Below are 14,338 nucleotides of genomic sequence, written 5' to 3' on the forward strand. Positions count from 1 at the left end.
CAGAAACAAAATAATGACTAACACAGTCGGATATGCAATCCCGAAGACTTATTGCTCTTCCCCACTCACTGAACCCAGCCAAAATAACAAGCATGAGGATAATGGTAATAAAACTTAGCTTGAATGCCTTCTTCAAATTGATGACTTCTCAAAATGCTTTAACCAAATATGTTGGCATAATGATTGCTTAAATGTATTAAATACAAAATACAAAAGAAGAGCAATAGAAAGTTAGATGGGAGTTAAAGTGCCTCTGTGCTTGCTTTCCTGTCCATCACTAGCTATGAGCAGAGGCCCATCCCACACACATTCCTCTCCCTTCCAGGCTTGAAATGCAGAGAGCCAACTCTAAATGCACATTTGCAGTGTGCTTCCCCCATTACCCTGAGAACCCAACTTGGCCTGTATTTAATATTGGAGTGAATTTTTTTAGATTAAAAATGTTTTTCTCAGGATAAGAAAGGATAGCAATAATCCAATGCACTTATATGTGGTTTTTATACCTGTCAAAGAACTTTTATCTTCAATATCTTATGCAGTGGGTATGAAAATTTATAGGTCCCCTTATATTGGTGAAAAAAACAGGGTATTTGATAGTGAATGGATCTATCTAAGGTCACGCTGTGATTAGAATCCAACCCTTGGACTTCACGTCTAAGTCTCCTGTGAATATAAAAAGTGTGGCTTCCAATTTATGTTGGGATTAACATAAACTAATGGATCTTAAATTATGAAAGATATTGGATGAGTCTAAAAGAAACCAGACTAAAGATAAGTGAATATTTCAGTACTTTTCTATTATTATTTTCATTATTATTAATGACCCCCTGGTGGCATATTTTAGGATATTGATGAACTTGACCTTGGATGTCATACCATCATGACATTATTAAGTGTCAGAAGAATTGATAGCTTTTAGAAAGTAACAGCAAGAATGAAATTAACTCCCAACCAGTATGCAGTTGACAGCTGTAGATAGATGGGAGTGGGGAAAAAAAAAAAGATGTGGTTGCAAATAATAAGTTCCTGCCCCTTGAATCTCCCTAATCAACTTGACTCTGTTCAGTTAGCACCTGTGTTTTCCCCATGATGACTCTGAACTCCTATGGTGGGAGGAACTGTGGCCTTCCCTTTCACTTCCATTTACCACAGAACTGGAGAATCCTGATTTGTGGATGCCTTGGCCAAATTAGAAGAAATTCTCTTGTCATTTCTAGCTGGGAAGCAAAATGACTGGGACAATATAAACATTTGCAAACCCTTTTTTTGTTTCTGTGGAACAGTTGCTTACACAAGGACTAACAGACTACAGACTTTGGAAGACATTTATAGCCCATGGAGCTTCCAAGGCTCTGCTGTCGTCTGGCTCTGTCTGTATCATCTGCGGGTTGGTTGGAAACACAGCTAATAAAATGGAAATTTGGAAAGGGAAAATACAGGTCAGGAAAGTTTAGAATTTTTTTGCAAAGGAATAGAAAATTCTCTGGAAGAGCAGGGTTTTTAATAATAAAATTAACTTTGATATCAAAATTAGAAAGCAAAAGTGATATTAGCAAAACTGTGATTAAGGGAGAAACTGCCTTACTTTGCTGGTCCAGCCCAGCTGATTCAGTCCCTCTAGGAAACTTATATATTCACAGATAGTTTTTGAAGAAAGGGTTCCCCCTCATTAGTCTTATAGTATTGGGGTGGGGGAGGCAAGAAATAAGATATTTCTCCATAATTATAAAAGTCTTAAGTTCTGTGAAGGACCAAGTCTGTCCTGTCTGGAAGCCTAAAATGTGACAACAGGGGAGGGGGAGGGAAAGAGGAAACCCTGGGGAAGGAGATGGGTCAAATGGTACTGTTATATCAAGTGCATCCACAGATACATTTCAACTGATCCTGCCATCGTGTATAATTATAATGCACCAATAAAAAATATGGAAAAACAAAAGAAAATGCCAACAAAACAGAATTAGAGTGGAGGGGAGTAATAGGAAAACACAGAAGAGGTCCAGGGAAATCCTCCTCACCAAGGGAAGAGTTGTTTCAAAGTCCTGTGGCAGGAAGGACTGGGGCACATAAGGGGATCTGAAAGTCAGTGCCAAGAGTCAAGGACGGTGTGGGGAGGGAGGGCTGATAGCTGGGGCCTGGGTCACTGGGACCGAGCCTCCTAGGCTGTGTTGAGGGGTCTTACTTTATCCTGGAAGCAATGGGAGCTGTTCAAGGGCTTGGGGCAAGGATCCCATGTGTCTTTGGCATGGATCTTTCTGGAATGTGGAGAATGGGGCATCTGTACTCAGGCAATTTGGGAAATGGAGTTAAAGGAAGGGAACCAGCTTTTTGTCTTGTGGAACTTCTCAAAGGCTATGGAAACCAAGCATGCATTGGGAATCTCTGGGAGAGGGGGCAGTTAGGATGCAGGTTTTCTCAAGCTTGTTTGACTATTGAACACTTTTGGTCTTTTCACCTTAAGTCAATGATTATCACATCTTAAAATTCCACTCCCTGGAATGCCTCTTTGGGAAACAGTGGTTTGGCTAAAGCTGGGATCCTGGCTGCTCAGGAGTTCAAGGATATGGAGCACCTCCCAAGGACCACAGGCTCCTTCACAACAGGCCTCTTCCCTGAATCCTCCTACACCCCAGCAGGCCGTCTCCCCTGTGCCATCCCTAAGTGATGGCGCCTGTGTGTGTGTCTGTGTGTGTGTGTGTGGTGCTGGGGATTGAGCCCAGGGCCTTGTGATTGTGAGCAAGCACTCTACCAACTGAGCTATATCCCTGGCCTCCCTAAATGATCATCATATTGACAGAATTATTATTATGTCCTGAAAACTTGCTATGGGTTCCTGACATTAAGTATCACCTATCTCGTCCCCTTGTAGCCTCACAATGTCCCTCTGCATTTCGTGAATCTGCAAGTTCATAAAAATGAATTTTCATGTTTCAGCCAAGACATGGTGAAGGCATCCAATATTGATCTTTATTTCTTAGTAACTGATTTTACTCTTTTTATTGTCCTTTCCTGCTTTACTCTGAAAAAAAGGGGGGAGAGGTGTTTCATAGCCACCACCAGCAAAGGCTTTGCGTCACGTCCTCTGTGGCCTTTTGGTAACGATGTAATTCTAATGATGACAAACTTGAATGGCTTATTTTAGAGAATGTGTTTTTCTTCCATGAAGCAGGAATTAAATGACAGCTTGCTCGTCGATGATTCAATAGGCAAAGGACTCTTCTTTGAGACACCCAGAGCTACAAGGTTCAATGATCAAGTACCAAAATCCCTCTTGGTCACCGGCCCAGCACGGCCTCGGTGTGGAGTCAGGCCATCTGCACTTCAGCACACGTGTCTGCGTGGCCTCTGTGCCTGGGAGGAGGGCAGTGCTGCCTGGGCAGTGCCTCAGGGAGAAGTCAATGTCATTCCCACAACAGGCCTGAATCCCCCGCCTGCCAAGGTTCAAGAGCTCCCCAGAGAGGCAGAAAATGTGTCCCACATAGAAGAATCGATATTTTCACCATCATCTTTATCTTTAAAAATAGCTGAGCCAGTATGCACAAGTGACTAGACAATAACAATAATAACTGTTGGAGCTTTAGAAAGTTGAGAAATGAGACTTATTCTATTATTTATGAAATTAATGCAAAAAATAAATAAATAAATTCTCAGACTAGCAGTTTGCTTGTTTGGTTTTGGGTTTTATTTTTGTTTTTGTTTTGGTACTGAGGATTGAACCCAGGGTTGTTTAACCACTGAGCCATAAACCCAGACCTTTTTAAATATTTTATTTAGAGACAGGGTCTGTCTGAGTTGTTTTAGGACCTAAGTTGCTGAGGCTGGCTTTAAACTCGTGATCCTCCTGCCTCAGCCTCCCAAGACCCTAGGATTACAGGTGTACACCACCACACGAGTGCAGTGTGATTACTGATAATGGTGAAACTTGAGAATGTGACTACGTTAGGCTTCCTAAATATCTCCTTCCATTAAAAAAAAAAAAGAAGAATTTACCCCCTCTGAACTGTAGGACTCCCTCATGGCAGAGCTGAGACAAGTGTACTACATAGTTGAGAGCAAATGAAAATAGGCTTCCTTAGCAGAAACCCAGGTCCCACAGATGCTTGGTTTCTTCTCCCTGATCTCTAGTCAAGGAAACCATCCTCCTGCTCCGGAAGAGAGTAGAAGGACAGAGGAGGTCGATGTTCCTCTCGGTATTGTTATTAAGGGGACTGGACTACGACCCTGTTCCTTCTGCCATAATGTAAGGAGTAGGAAATGTGTTTCCCACAGTCCAAATCATCTTCATGGTGACCCCAGCAATGAGGGAGAGCCCTTCTCACAGATGGGCACAGATGGCACCAGAGTCCACATCAGCCCTGGGAGGGCAATGAAAATGTCATGCCTACCTTGCAGGTGAGAAAAAAAAAATAATACGCTTTGTGAAGTTACCTGACTTGTCTATTTGTTTGCTATAAATCCCATGTTTGTCTCCAAAGCTAATATGACGAGAACCTCACAAAGCAGGATCTGATGGTGGATTTGGGCCCAAGTTTCCTCTTTGAGCTCCCCGGTTATGTGATTTCTGGGGACCAATTCCCTACTTCATCACATTAAGCAAGAGGTGTATCCAGAGCTGCAGTTGGCAGCCTCTGGAATGACCCCAGTGGTCCCCTCCTCCTAGTGGTCATGACGTTGTGTTATCCCCTCCTCCCGAGTGTGGACCGGACCCAACAACTTTCTCCTAATGGAATGGAATACAGCAAAAGGAACGGATGCCAGGATTAGGTTACACAAAGATGGCAGCTTTTGTCCTGAGCGCTCACCCTCTCCTGCTGCTCACAGGGTGAAGCCGACTGTCATGCTGTGAGCCTCTCCGTGGAAAAGCCCAGTTAATGAGGAACTGGTGTCTGTCCAGCAGCAGGAAGAACTGGAGCCAGCAGCCACACGAGTGAGTGGAGGCAGATGCTCTCCCAGTCGAGACATGGGCATAGCACCCAAGAACCCCACTGCAGCCTCACACAGACCCCAACCCAGAGGCACCTAGCTAAGCTGCCCCTGGAAGTGAGGTAATAAAGGGTGGCTGTTTTAAGACACTAGAATCACTTGTGCTACAGAAACCAATAATGAATACAAGAAGAGACGCTGCCATAGCTGAGTGCCAAATGGTGGCCTTGAATTCTTCTCAGTAGATTCACCTTTGAATACTTCTTTTCCTATGTTTTCTGTGGAGGAATAGTGAGACTTTTTTGACTTCCCAACACAATGGTAAGTCAGAGACTTTGTGATCTGAGCACTGAGATTTAAAGTGTAAGGGGCTCTCCGTTCACTGGCCTTAAATGCCGTCTGTTTAGCCCAGAACTTGTCTTTTCTAGAAGAGTGAACTTGATGTCCTATGTTGTCCTCTTTTTATCTGAGGTCCTCTACTTAATTGTCAAGTACCTTTTGTGTGTGTTTATATTCTTTTTTAAATCTGTATATCTGCACATAAACATACATCTAGCATGTTTTCCTTTGACACAAGCTATCAAACCAATGACATGAACAAGTGAGCAGTTTTATATTAAAATGTAATGAACACCACACAAAGAGTACATTTATTCATAGAAAGACTTCAAAGAAAGTCATGGAGTTAAATGGTAACTGCTGTAATAGAACAGAAATGAAAACTGGCTTTGCTTTACTTAATGGAGCCAAAGCGCAGCATATAGAACAATGTGTCTCCTAACAGAATAGGAAAACAGAAATTATTATTAAGATTACTTCATCAATTGGTTAATCATTAAGAGCTATTGCCAGTATCTGTCACTTCCCTACTATAATTGCCTCTTCATTAATTTTATTCTTTTCCTATAGAGAGAGAGACTCTTGGCAGACAAATAGTCCTCTTTCCTAATTGCTCAAACATGACTCCCCAATTCTGAAAAGCCCATGACTACATAGGGCACTAGAAAAGAGAATAAATAACCCTTCACAAATTAATCCTACTATAAAAAGGCTAGTCACCAGCCTCCATGGTAGGTCAAAGGGATAGCACCATGAATAAGGAATAGCATGTTTCTGTCTCTATTCTGTATCTATCTATATATCTATCTATCTATTTATCTATCTATATCTCTCTTTCTCACACACACACAATTCCTTTCCCCAAAGAATCTATATTTTTCTAAATTAATATTTAAACAATGTTATGGATTTAGATCTCATGGCTTAGTTGATTAGCATGGAGATGCTTAAGACCTCCTTGAATCAAAACGATTCTCCAAATCTGAATAGACTCTGCAATACTAAGGCTAGCACTCTATTAACTTGCTCAGAGGAGAAAGAAGGTACAATATCCAGACTCTTAAGGCAAATGAAGCACTGACTTTTTCTGCTTTTCACATCCCAGAAATAAGCCCTTGTGGGTGAAACTACCATCCTATAGACTCTTCCCTCAAAATGATTCACTTGGTGCAATTTCAGTCTCATTAGAACCATCTGTGCAAAGGAGAAGGACAAGCAGTCACCCCGGTTTCCGTTAACAAGAAGCCACACTGCAGATAAACGACATCCTCACACCACATGTGCACAGCTCCTAAGTGAAGGGCTTGGGATCAGCTGATCTACTACAGGTTTTTCCCAACTCTGCAATTCCTCTGCTGCACACCAAGTCCAGCAATAGCGAAGCTATCCCCAAGAGAGCTTCATGATGGCACGGAACTGGAACCCTGCAGTCAACCTGGCCTTGCCCACTCTGCTACAGACACAGAGGTCTGTGAAAAACCCGGATCTAGCCCTCAAAATTCCAATGATGCAAACTGAGGGATCAACAATCCCAAGAACTCAGGAGCTGTTATAAAAGCTCCATACCAGGCCATGCTGGACATTTCAAGGGATGGCTTGAACAATTCCAATACCACCCCCATACACACACACACACACAGAAGTTCCTGATTTCATCCTGGAACACTCTTTCGAACAGAATGGATTTCCTGGACAAGTCAAGGATAAGATCATCATCACAATGATGAGTTTGAGTCCTACCACTCCATGATCAGTCTTCATTGGAAAGTTGGGGTTGAGGAGCCACATGCAGAATAGCACAATGATTAAGGGGCTCCAGAGTTAGAGCACCTGAGTTCAAATTCCAAATCTACTCTTCCGTGTGTGGCTATGGATAAGGAACTGAACTTTTATGGGCTTCAGTTACCCATGTTATGATGGAGATAATAAGTTATTTCATAGAGATTTACGGGAATTCACTGAGATAATCCTTACTCAACACTCAGCAAAGCATCCAAAACAAAATAAAGTCATTGGCCCACCTGGAAAATATCTCTGCTTTCTAACAATGGGGATTACTTTGATTGAAAGGAAAGTAAATGTCCAAATGTAGAAAGACATCCCCCAGAATAGCTTATCATCAGGGTTCACTCCATAACCAGGCACGTCAAGAACTGTCCTGACTGCAAGAAAAATAGCAGATTGTTCTTGCTGGTTGGCCACCCAGACTGACTACAAAATAAGGGAGAGTCAAAGACCCGGACCTGGAGAGTGCCAACAACAGTGTCCAAGGTAGACTGAAGAAAAGGAGCACACAACAGTTCCAGGAGATGAGATGGCTGCAGGAGCTTTGAGTTTGACACAACAGTGCCATTGAAGTCCTCTTTCCATACATTGAAGCCAGACTTGTGTCAATTATTAAATGTTGATAAAATCCAAAGGTCATAATGTTAAGAAGATAGCAAGAAAATAGGTATGTGCTGTCATCGTGTTTAGTGGATTAAGAACAAGGAAATGCCATCAGCAAAGGGACATGTGCATGCCCATGTTTATTGAGGGTCTATTCACAATAGCTGAGACCTTGATACCCATCAACAGATTAACAGATAAACCAAATGTGGTAGATATGGATAATTCACAATATTACAATATTATTACACAATAGACAATATTATTCAGCCAGTAAAAAAATGATATCTTTATCATTTTTATCACCAGGTGCAGTGGCACACACCTGTAATCCCAGCAGCTTGGGAGGCTGAGGCAGGATGACGTCAAGTTCAAAGCCAGCCTCAGTAACTTAGTGAGGCCCTAAGCAACTTAGTGAGCCCTTGTCTCTGAATAAAATACAAAAAAGGGTTTGGGATGTGGTTCCATGTTTGAGTGTCCCTGAGTTCAATCTCTGATACTCAAAAAAAAAAAAAAACAATAGTAATATCAATATCTTATCAATTGCTGCAAAATGGATAGAAGTGGAGGACATTAGGTTAAGTGAAATAAGTCAGACACAGAAAGATAAACACTACCTGTTCTTTTTTATATGTGGATGCTGAAAACAGCATGTAGACTGGTGACTACTAGAGACTGGGAAGTGGGGATAGGGAAGATGGAGGAAGGTTAGATACCAAATACCAAAATATAGAAGTAATAAGTTCTAGTGTTCTATAGCAGAGTAAGAGAAAATTAGTTCACAAGAACCTACTATATATTTTAGGAAAACAAGAGATGAATTTGAAGGTTCTAAATACAAAGTAAGGGTAAAGAGATAGAAACATTAATACCCTGATTCAATAACTACATATTGCATACATTGAAATATTACCCTGTACCTCTTTAATAGGTGCAGTGATTACGTTACTAATTTAAAAAAAAAATTTGAGAAACATAACTCCCATGATTTGATCATTACACATTATATACATATGTTGAGTTAGCACACTGTACCCCACAAATTTTTACAATTAAAATAATAATTTAATTTTTTTAAATTTAAAATTAAAAAAACATTTGAATAGTTTTTAAATGAAAGCTCATGTCTCTGGTTGTTCACAAAGTAGAGTCACACTATTCATGTCTTCACACATGTACCTAGGGTAATGATGTCTGTCTCATTCCATCATCTTTCCTACCCCCACTCCCCATCTCTTCCCCTCCCTCCCCTTTGCCCTATCTAAAGTTCCTACATTCCTCTCATGCTCCCCTCATCCCCATTATGGATCAATATCCATGTATCAGAGAGAACATTCAGTCTTTGTTTGGAGGGATTAGCTAACTTCACTTAGCATGATATTCTCCAATGCCATCCATCTACCTGAAAATGCCATGATTTATACTCTGTTAATGCTAAATTGTGTATCTATACCACATTGTGTAAATATACCATAGTTTCTTTATCCATTCATCTACTAAAGGGCATCTAGGTTGATTCCACAATTTAACTATTGTGAATTGTGCTGCTATAAACATTGATGTGGCTGAGTCACTGTAGTGTGCTGTTTTTAAGTCCTTTGGGTATAAACCGAGGAGAGGGATAGCTGGGTCAAATGGTGGTTGCATTCCAGGTTTTCTGAGGAATCTCCATACTGCCTTCCATATTGGTTGCTTGCCGTCCCACCAGCAATGTATGAGTGTGCTTTTTCCCCCACATCCTCGCCAACACTTATTGTTGTTTGTATTCTTAATAGCTTCCATTCTGACTAGAGTGAGATGAAATCCTAGAGTAGTTTCAACTTGCATTTCACTAATTGCTAGAGATGTTGAATATTTTTTCATATATTTGTTGATTGATTGTGCATCATCTTCTGAAAAGTGTCTGTTCAGTTCCTTGGCCCATTTATTGATTGGGTTGTTTGTTTTTTTTGGTGTAAGTTTTTTGAGTTCTTTATATATACTAGAGATTAGTGCTCTATCTGATGAGCATGTGGTAAAAATTTGCTCCCATTCTGTAGGCATTCTATTCACCGCATTGATTGTTTCTTTTGTTGAAAAGAAGCTTTTCAGTTTGAATCCATCCCATTTATTGATTCTTGATTTTATTTCTTACCCTAATAAGAGTCTTATTAAGGAAGTAGGGGCCTAATTCAACATGATAAAGATTTGGGCCTACTTTTTCTAATATTAGGCACAGGGTCTCTGGTTTAATTCCTAGGTCCTTGATCCATTTTGAGTTAAGTTTTAAATGAAGGCTCTTATCCCCACCGTAATTGGAGAACCATTAGAAGAAAAGAGCAGTCAGGACCAAACTGAGACAACCACTTCTCCCAGAGTGACATCAGAAGCAATAGCAGCAGGTCCAAGGTTAGGGACAAAAAAGCAGAGTCACCACAGTAGAGGAGTCTTCTCGGCCCTGAGAGGAAAACCTCTTCACAGGGAGGTGCTCAGTACGTTCTTTGTTGGATAAACAATTAAAGTTGATTTTCAGAACCATGATGTAGAGTTCTGGCATTTTCCATTTTTCAGATATGAAATCAGAGATTCAGAGGGAGAAAAATGTCTGAAGTTACAAAACCAGATAACAGAAGACCTGGAAATCGCATGCAGATCTCTATGCTGAGTTCACATCTCTCTGTCATTTGTAAGCACTCAGTGGTGTGACTTACCGCATCCACAGCATGTCTACCATGATGTGCAGGCATCTTTGCCTTCATTACTTTCGTGTTATCATTGTTAATACATTATAACATATTTAAGACGAACAAAGTATGCGTGAGCTCTGCCTTCCAGAGCATATCAGTTACTAAATATGAGTCTGTGACCTAAATGAGTTGGTTTGAGCCACCTTCCATGGATTCTGCCAGTTCCAATGGAACATTTATGGAGTCATGTCTAGCTCTGGGCTCTTGATCTGCCTATGCTGACTCAGCTTAGAACCACTGTTAAAGGAGCATAAACTTCACACAAACATGCCCAGAAACCCAGATATGGACCTGACTGCATTCCAAAAAATAGAAAAACCTCCAACTATAGTAAAACTTACTAACTGAAGGTTTATGAGGAGAGAGTTACATCTAGTAGTGCATTCCACTTCACACTGAGCTTTATGTTTAAGTTAGACACAAGATTTCTCTGTTCCTAACATACTTTCTAGGCAACAAGGCATCGAGGAACTTTGTCTAACCACTTCATCTCTGAGTAAGTCCAGCCATGTGATGCAGGGCTGACTTCTTTCTACCTAAACGCATCTTCTCTCCCACTTTTTTTTTTTTTAACTTTCTCTACTTCCATTTTTCTTATCAAAAGCCTAAGAGTATAAATCTTATGTCTCCTTCGGAGTACAATCATCACCTTTGGTTTCTTGGCTTTTACTAAAACCAGCACATCTTTTACCTTCAAGTAACTTACCAAGCTCCCTCCCTGAGAGTTATTCCAGTGTTAGCTGTTGAAATAATCCTCTAAAGACTTGCTACAACTGTACTATTGCAAGTTTGAGCTTATAAGCCCAACAGAGATTTAGAAAATGAGAGAGAGAAATTATATATATATATATAATAAAAATATCTATGTATTTTCAGGTAGTAAGAAAAGGCTTACTTCCAGCTGTAGATATTGATAAAATCTTAGGTAAGGACACTGGATTTAAAGGCATTTCAAGACAAACAGGATAAGCAAGAAAAGGTACAGATATTCTGGGAAAGATGTGTGTTCCAGGGTAAAGAGAGAAGTGGGAGATGAAATTGGGAAAGCATTCTGGAGCCAGAGCAAGAGGGGTTTAAAGAGATCTCAGTTTCTTTCTATAGAAACTAGGAAGCTATTTTTGAACAGGAAATTATTTTATAACTTCAGCACAGAGGAGAAATACAGAAGATCATTTATCAGAAGAGAAAGAACTCTCCACAGTAGAGAGATGTGTACGCAGACTGAAGGGAGACCAAAGAGTTCAGGGTCAAGATCTCCCCATTCCTTTCCTTGATTCTTTAGGAAGTTCCTTAACAGTATTAGGACTAGCAGATAGAAAGTAGGGAAGAGGGATCCCTTACCCCTGCTGCAGAAAAGGAGCTGGCAGCCTACCTGGCTACATACACCTGAGTGCAGCCAGGTGAAATCAGAACCAACAATTCTGATTGTTTACTGATGAAGATTTTGCTTTTGATAGTTTTCCTCCAAGTTGAACTAGAAAAAGATATCTTGATCCTGTGATAACTCCTCCTAACTGCGAATAGACTTAGACAAGGAGCCACCAATTATAAAGGTATCCTAAAGGAGAATATATAGGACAGGCATACAGTCTGGCTATTTGTACCTGGACTTTGGAGTTAACAGGCTTGAATATCAACCTATTTATCAACTGCTATTTACCAGCTATGTGACTTTGAGCAAATTAATTAACCTCTCTAGGAAGACCAAACAAAATACAATTATAATCCAGATTAAGTGTGTGAGTTTCTGACAGATTATCAAAGAGATATTATTTGGAAAATATCTGGTACATACTCAGTGCTTGATAAATAAAAGTTATTATCATTGTCATTGTTATGGTTTGGGTGTGAGGTGTCCACCAAAAGCTCAGGTGTGAGACAATGCAAAAAGGCTTAAAGGAGAAGGCTGATGAGAACCTTAACCCAATCAGTGAATCAATCCCCTCATGGGATTAACTGAGTGGTGACTGAAAGTGGGTAGGGTGTGGCTGGAGGAGGTGGGTTCATTGGGCTGTGCCATATATATTTTGTATCTGGCAAGTGGAGTCTTTCTCTGCTTCCTGATCATCATGTGAGCCACTTCCTCCCATCACACTTTTCCACCATGATGTTCTGCCTCACCCCGAGTGCCGAGGAATACTGCCAGCCTTATAGACTGAGACCCCTGAAACTGTGAGCCCTCAAATAAACTTTTCTTCCCCTAAAATTGTTCTTGTCAGGTCTTTTAGTCACAACAGCTAAAAAATAAAAACTGACTAAATCAGAAATCAATGTCTTATTTTTTTTTTAATCCAAGAAGTTAGGAGTCCTGCTAAAATTCCATGTCTAGGTCTCTCTAGTAGAACTCTGGATAGGTTCATAAAAGCAAAACAGACCCCTCCTCAAGTTACAGAGCATGCACTGTCATCTGGTGGGTGCCCATCTTGACCTTGCCTAAGAATAAAGATGGCTGACCCCACCTCTTTTAAACATGCACCAGCAACATAAGTAAAAATACCACCTCAATCATAGATTAACTGTTTGGAGGATGTTTTAGTCAGCTTTTTCACTGCTATAACTAAAAGACCTGACAAGAACAACTGTAGAGGAGGAAAAGTTTATTTGGGGGCTCTCGGCTTGAGTCCCCAGCCAATGCCCACCTCCTTCCCTAAAATACAATGTTCATATTTAACTGCCAGTTTTATTGAAAAGCCCTTGTATCTCCTCTCTCTTAGCCAAATCCAAAGTCTACTGCAGACAGAAACTAGACCAGATGTTAGAAAGAAGTGAAAATACACAAGACCCAAGTCTGCTTTGCAGGGGCCTGAAAATTATCAAGGACATTTGGCTAGCAGGCTTCTTTCCTTCCCTATTAAAATTAGCCCATTCTGATACTTGGCAGGTTATTTTGCCTTTTACCCTTTTACACTCAGTCACCACCTACACTGAAAGTTTGCCTTCCTGACGTGCTTCCATACTCATTGTGTATCTCTGTCTTCTACGACAACAGTGTAAGGCAGGGACCTTGAGCCAAACATTCCAAAGACTCCTCTTTTCCTCGTCCCTTAAGCTGGTCATCTTGAGAATTCTCTGCTTGGGGAAAAAGCTGTATCTCCATGCTGAAAATCAATATATAATGTGTCTGTTGTCCACCTGAGTTCAGAACCAACTGCTAGACACTGGAGTCAGGAAGATAGAGGTAAAAAATACCACCTCAATCATAGATGAACTGTTTGGGGGATGTTTTAGTCAGCTTTTTCACTGCTATAACTAAAAGTCCTGACAAGAACAACTGCAGAGGAGGAAGAGTTTGTTTGGGGACTCTTGGCTTCAGAGATCTCAGTCCATAGAAGGTTGGCTTCATTCCTTGGGGCTTGAGGTGAGGCAGAGCATCATGGCAGAAGAGTGTGGCAGAGGGAAGCAACTCACATGATGATCAGAAGCAGGGAGAGAGACTCTACTTGCCAGATACAAATTGTATATCCCAAAGGCACCCCCCAAATGATCCATCTCTCCAGCCATACCCTACCACCTTCAGTTAACACTCAGTTAATCCCATCAGAGGGTGAATTCACTGGTTGGGTTAAGGCTCTTACAATCCAATCATTTCACCTTTGAATGTTCTCACATTGTTTCACACATGAGCTTTTGGGGGACACGTCACATCTAAATCATAACAGAGAACATAGATGTGAAAAACAGGCGTGCTTTCAATATGTTTTCTGCAATCCCACCTTGTCTAAAATTTAAAACCATCTGCCCAAAGGAACCGATGTACCTAACTGGGAACACTACCCCAAACAGACTGAGGTAGAGAGGCAGTGAGAAAAACCTGGGATCTCTTAATAGATTTGCTTCAGCCAACTGAGCTGCCAAACAACGTTGCCCACTTACCAGCTTTAGCACCTGTGCTCTGGGGACAGAGGGAGTGAGAGGTGGAGCAAAGAGTAGGAGATGTCTCTCTGGAGAACTCTTCACCTGGAAAC

This window comes from Callospermophilus lateralis, chromosome 4 (genome assembly GCF_048772815.1).
Source record: "Callospermophilus lateralis isolate mCalLat2 chromosome 4, mCalLat2.hap1, whole genome shotgun sequence".
Taxonomy (NCBI): Eukaryota; Metazoa; Chordata; class Mammalia; order Rodentia; family Sciuridae; genus Callospermophilus; species Callospermophilus lateralis.